Source organism: Nymphaea colorata, chromosome 13 (assembly GCF_008831285.2).
Source record: "Nymphaea colorata isolate Beijing-Zhang1983 chromosome 13, ASM883128v2, whole genome shotgun sequence".
NCBI lineage: Eukaryota > Viridiplantae > Streptophyta > Magnoliopsida > Nymphaeales > Nymphaeaceae > Nymphaea > Nymphaea colorata.
Window position 1 is genome coordinate 12,439,081 of NC_045150.1, and position 7,124 is coordinate 12,446,204.

Below are 7,124 nucleotides of genomic sequence, written 5' to 3' on the forward strand. Positions count from 1 at the left end.
TCGTCTCTTCATTTCTCGTGATGTGGTGTTTCATGAAAAAACTCCCTTCTTTCACCCTATTGATTATGTTGGGTAGGGGGAGGAAGCCTCACACAACCTTGTTCAACCTTGTATAGACGACTACAAGGAATTTAATGTTGTGATTTCTACTCATCATTCAGCTGATCAGCAGCTTCAACCTATTGAACACCTTGAGGAAAGCGTCTCACAACTTGAACTAAGTCAAGTTCAAGAAGAAAGTAATTTTAGAAGATCTGGAAGAACAACACAACGCCCCAAGTATCTTGATGAGTATGTAATGTTTGCTGCCGGTGAGTACCCTATGGATAAGTATCTTCATTACCAACATCTTTCCAAGAGACATGTTGCGTTCTTAAGCTCTATCGCTAGCCACCATGACCCCAGCTCTTATCAAGAAGCAAAACAGCAATCTATTTGGGTTGAAGCGATGAATGAAGAACTAAATGCTCTACTGAAAAATCACACTTGGGATATTACAATTTTACCAGAGAACAAGAGAGTTGTTGGTTGTAAGTGGATATACAAAACCAAATACAACAGTGACGGTTCCATAGAGAGACACAAGGCCAGGCTAGTCGCTAAGGGATACACACAGACTCAAGGGCTAGACTATGAGGAAACCTTCGCACCAGTAGCAAAAATGAATACCATACGAATTTTACTTTCTATGGCATGTAATTTTGGTTGGCCATTATTTCAGCTCGACGTCAAAAATGCCTTTCTACAAGGCGATCTAAATGAAGAAGTGTTCATGCAACTCCCTCCGGGTCATCCTCAAGAAAACAACTCACGGTTGGTTTATCGACTGAGAAAATCTATTTATGGGCTGAAACAGTCACCCAGAGCATGGCATCAAAAATTGAGTAAAGCTCTTGAAATGAAACATTTTTCCCGCTGTCATACAGACAATTCTGTCTTCATCAGAAGAACTGGAGAAAATGTAGTAATTGTTCTCATATACGTTGACGACATCATCATCACTGGAAATGATCTAGATACCATGCTCAAGATGAAAAAATTTCTTCACAAAGCCTTTGAGATCAAAGATTTGGGAAGACTTAAATACTTTTTGGGCATTGAAATCTCTAGATCAAAGAAAGGTATTTATCTGTCTCAACGCAAGTATATCCTCGATCTGCTCAAGGAGACTGGAAAACTCGAGTCCAAGCCTATTGACACTCCTATTGATCCTTATTGCAAGCTAGGGGATCCTGAAAGTGAAGTCATTGAGGATATAAGTAGGTATCAAAGATTGGTCGGAAAACTTATTTATCTTACAGTGACCAGACCTGATATTACCTTTGTTGTAAGTTTGATCAGTCAACATATGCATGCTCCGAAACCCGGACACGTTAAAATGGTGGATCGAGTTTTGAGATATCTAAAGAAAACTGCCGGTCAGGGACTGTGGTATAAAATAAATGGAAACATTGACATCAAGGGCTATTCTGACGTAGATTAGGCAGGAGGAGTAGATAGAAAATCTATAACAGGTTATTGTGTATTTCTTGGAGGCAATTTAGTTTCATGGAAAAGTAAGAAACAAAATACTGTTTCAAGGTCAAGCGCAGAAGCTGAATACAGATCTATGGCCACTGCTGCTAGCGAACTCATTTGGGTAAAGAATTTCATTCAAGAACTTGGCTTCAAGGTTGATTATTCTATTCCTATGTTTTGTGACAATCAGGCTGCCATTCACATTGCTGCAAATTCGGTATTTCATGAACGAACAAAGCATTTGGAAATCGACTGCCATTATGTAAGGGAAAAAGTGCAAAAGAAAGATATATGTACCCCCTATGTCAAGAGATGCAATCAATTGGCCAATGGTCTTACCAAGGGACTCACGATCAAGCATTTTAATGAAATCAAAGTCAAGTGGGGCTGCTGGAATCTTTACGCCCCACTTGAGGGGGAGTGTTGAACGGAAAGGATATCATCACCAACGTCTACCAAAATTATAGCAAGTTGTTAAAGGCGATCTTGCCTTATCTAGATTTTCCTTATCTAACTTTCCTTCCTCGTTTTTCTTGCCCTGTAATGGATGAGTCATCCAATCTGGAAAATAGTTGTTAACTTGTTTATCTTTACACGTTGGGACCTTACCTTGTATCATTATAAGGCCTGTGTATTTGGTGAAAGGAATATAGTGAGTGAGAATTTTCTTCTCTCGTGGATGTAGGCCAGTGGCCGAACCACGTTAAATTTCTGTCTTCTTTTCTTCTTAACATTCCAACATCGTCCTTGCGGTGGATGAGAGCTCTAATACCATGTTGGAAAACAAGCAAAGGCATGACGATGAAAACACTCAGATCTGATACCATGTTGGAAAACAAGCAAAGGCATGAGGATGAAAACACTCAAAATTTTAACGTGGTTTGTAGTATGTTCTCCTACATCCACATGATGCTCTACCACTCCATATTGATTGGGTGAGGTTCCACTAATATATATATATACAATTTACTCCAAGTCATTTTTGGAAAGATATCTTTCCTTTGGATTACAGATTGATTGATTCATGCATAGAGATTATATTTCCTTTGCTGGTTTGGCAGTTTTCCTTTTCTTATTGCAGTAATCAAGGAATCGTTGATTTTTTCTTTCCATAATTTTTTTTCCATTTTCATCAACATGATTCTCTCCTCCTGATTGTATGCCCGTTTGCTCTGTCATACTAAGACCCTGATATCTTATAGAAAATCTAATATTGTATCATAGAATGAATATTCACGGTGCGCAAACAAAAGGAAATGAAACAAAAACATATAACAAACAAAACCTTGGCATGCTTTTGAGCAATCTCTATCTGGAAACTATTTTTAATTATCTCAGGTCCTGAGGGACAAGATCTTTCAAGCCTCTTCCTCTGCAACCAAGGGGCTGTAACATGATCACATCATTGCACTACAATATTCGCACTACGTCTTCAGATAAAAATGCAAATTCTTTGTTGGAAAAGGAAAAAAAAAGGGGGAAAGGGATCAACCAACAAGTATCACATTGAAAGTGAGCAACATACAAAGCATGTTTTGGTCCATAATACGAATTAACTGTATAGTTTTCAAAATCTCCCTGTATTTTCCTATTCAACTAAGAGATCACAATTTCACCACAAGTATCTTTAAAGAAAACTTCTGAGCATTTACATATTCTTTATAGTGATTCCTTATCTCAATCTTGAGGTGTATCAATGCCATCCAAATTTCAAATAATCATATATATGCACTAATGTAAAAACAGCAGAATACTCCCTTCATTTCTCCAAAATTATGACCCTTCATCCACATAAGAAAGCTCTTATCAGAAACCGTTGAGTAGAACAGTAGGAAGAAGTAAGAAAGGAAAAAATTTCCTATAAATCTAGCCATTATAGATTGTAAGGGAGAAGCACAAGAAAGTATTCTAGATTGCAAGGGAGAAGCACAAGAAAGAAAGGAGGACTATATTTTTCTGCCTGCTCTCATGTCACTATATTGTTTCTGCAGTGCTGGATTCATGCAAGAAAATATGGAAGGCTTTTTTGGGTTTCCGAAAATGAATGTTCGCGATGGAATTCTTGTTCGACTGAGAGTCTGCCGCATGTATCGAATATGATTATTGTGGTGGTGCTTTGCTTCTTGATAGCCCAAAGTTCTCCTTCAATTTCAGCAGGTTCTTCTCAATTTCCAACTGGAGTGCTCTAACATGATCCAGTCCAGCTTGTAGTTCATCTAAAACTTTCTTGTTTTCTTGTTGCATATTTAGAGCCTCACCTAGAAATTTTGCGGCCTGATAATCTGTTAGGTCTCCGGCTTGCTTGGACCCCATCTTTGATACTTAAGATATTTCTTCCAGTATGCTGCACAAAGATGAGGATCGGTGCTTTAGCTCATCCTTGAGCAGTGCATTCTGTTCTATCCATACCAGCAGTTCGCCTTGTAACTCCCTCAACTGTTGTTGAATTGCTTCCAAACTCGATCTTATGCTTTGATTCTGATTGGTACTACCATTGTGGGTTGAAGAACTGTGATTGTCCTCAGCTACATTTTTCTCCTTTCTTAGTTTCAATAACTCCACCTGTGCCTCCTGAATTGCAATCTGATATTTTTGTATCTAATGGAAGGAGGCATTGAATCTTATCCAAAAATCTAAATTCTCTTCGAGCAGCGAATCTATTTCCCACCGAAATTTTTCTTCCATGGCAGAAGCAGGACGTGGTTCCTCATCGAGCATGATTTTGGTCTCTCTATCTGTGGCTGGTGCATCCTGGCTTCTAGCACTTTCAGTGCTTTGTTCTTCAGAGTTTTCCTTAATTTGATAATCTAAACAACCAGTAGCTGCTAGCATCCTCGAGCTGTTCAGCTTATGGGATTTGCTTCCTGCTAGACGGTTGCCTTGGGTAGATTTTGTTGGATAGTGGCCATTGAGCCCTATCCGGATATCTAGTAACTGCAAAGTAGTTACTAGATTTTAATCTAAAACTGTTCCTAAAAAATCTCCTAGAAAATCTCTCAAAGAACCACAGCTAGGGTTTGGGGAAAACTTAAGGGGCTGGACTATATATTCCCAGCAAGCTCTCTTGAACATACTAATCAGCCGTGAGCAGCCCCTTGGAAGAAAACTCCAAAATCTAACATCTGCTTCTTTCTCCTCCTCTTGCACTTGTTCTGTTTGGTTTTATAGGGGACCGTCCCAGCTGGCTGGAGAAGTTACTGTGCAGGCGACTACGTGCATCCTCCGCTGCAAATACACTTGACCCAACAGTGGTATCAGAGCCAAAGGTTCTACTAATACCGGTAAGTCCATTCTGACTTTCGGTGGTGCTTGTGATAACTATGAATGCATGTGAAAGGCAGGTCTGTCGAATTTTCTGTAAGTGAAATTTGACTACTGTGGTCCCTGTGCAGATTATACTATATGTTAATGCAAGTGTGTCATTTGTGCATCATGCGTGTATCATGTTGTGATCTATTTACTGAAAATAAAGCATAGGCTAAACTGAGTTCAATCATGAGGCATGATAGCATTATGTCGCTTTTTGTTCTCTGTGTCTGCGAGAGACTGAGACCAGGACAGAGCCCTACGGCTCTGTAAAAACTTTTTAGATCAGGACCCTCGTAGAGGATCTGTCTCCAAAGAATTCCACTACTGGAGTAAATTTTTTTTTATCTGCGTCTCTGGCAAATGGTAGAACAGGAGGCAGAGCCTACTCTGCTCGACATACACAGACTCAAAATAATGAACAAAGGAGGGAAGGAAATATACAACCTTTGCTCTCTCTACACAGTGTGAGAATCTGACCCAACGAATACCTGGAAAAGAGCCGGGATTCTCATGTCTGTTAAAACTGAAGGAAATTTTTTTTGTTGGGCCTCATTTTTTTTAACTCGACCCGTCTGCCCCTGCCATCTCTACCGTTGAGCAGAAGCAGACGCCCAATCGACTGAAAACCAGTCGTCTTCCAAGTGCGAGGAGCAGAGATCTTCTCTTGCTGAAAAAAGGGAGGCGACTTGGGTAAAGGAGGAAGACGGCATTTGACGCCCATATGAAATTGTCAGCTCATCCTGTCGTTTATCTGCTTCTGGTTTTGGAAAGGTTGTCTTCCTCACAACAAAGACCAAGCAAGCACAGAGGAGGCCGCGGCCCAAATAGCCGTGCGGTAGAAATAGAATCGAGACAGCTCGAGCAGGGGCCTCATATGCTCTTTGCTAGTTAAACTCTGCTCCTACAACCCTCTGTGTGGTAGAAATAGAGGAGGACACCTTCTCTTAGTGACAGTGGTGGAAGATGGTAAGAGGCAGCAATGGTGGCGTGGGAGGTGAAACCCTCTGCTAGGGTTTCGCGAGAGGGAAGAACTTTCGAGAGGAGAGAGAGAATGAAAGTGAAAATGAGGAAAAACGGGCGAAAAGAGGCTTTTATAGTTAAAGTTCAAAAATTACAAAAATAGTCCACCATGTTAGTTAAATTCTCAAAAAGGCTGTTATAAATTCTAGAATTTCATGACACAACTTTTTTGCTGAAAAACTCTTCCAAAAGAGGCTCGCGAAAGTTATTTTCATAAAAAACCTGAAACTTTGTAAGAAATTGCTTTTTGGTACCCTCAAAATTACTAGAAATTACTAAAAGAGGGTTACGAAAAATTTATTTTGCAATTTCAGTAGGAAACCACGATTTTATGAGAATTACATAGAGACACCCATAAGCTTGTTAGACAATTATAAAAGAAGGGCCCTGAAAATAACTCTGAAAAGAGATTATGTACGTTTCATATTTAATCTAATGTCTTGTTATTCTAAATATTATTTTAGAATGTTGTCTGAGATTCATGTACATGCTCTAGAGTACTTTCTTTAAGGCCTCTTGATGTAATATTGTAAACTTCTTTCTTTGTTATGATTGTTCTTTACTTGTCATCAAAAATTAATTTAGAAATGACATCAAGAGTGGGAGCTTCTGAATTAGCTAAGACTGAAAAACTGAATGTGACAAATTTCCATGCATGGAAGCATAGAATAATGTTGGCCTTGACTTTAGAAAGACTCATTTACGTGATCAACGAGCCTTTTCCTATTTTAAGAGATAAACCCACAAATGAAGAGAAAAAGGCATATGAGTCATTTACTTCTGATGATCTAATGGCTAAAACTATCATGTTAGCCTTCATGGAAGATGATCAAATCAGAGTCTTTGAGGATTGTCCAACTGCCAAGGATATGTTTGATACTATCGCTTCTAAATACAACACCATGACTGCTATGCACATTCAGTTACTACAAGAACACTACAATTCCTATAGGATGAAAGAATCAGACAATGTAATGGACCATGTTAATTTGATGTTGGTCATGGCTAAAGATTTAGCCGTGGTAGGGAATGTCATATCTGATAATATGCAGATCAGCACAATCCTGAACAGCCTACCTCCTTCTTGGGATATGGCAGTTACTGCTTTGAGTGTTTGATACTCTTATTTTGGAAAAGCTTCCTATACAGTTAGCTCTACAGCAACAACGTCTGACCAAAAGAAATAAAACAGAATTGATGACAGTCCAGGAAAAACCTGCTGGTAGTCATGTGCCTGTAAAACCAAAACAATTTAAAAATCGAAATGATGGCAAGTT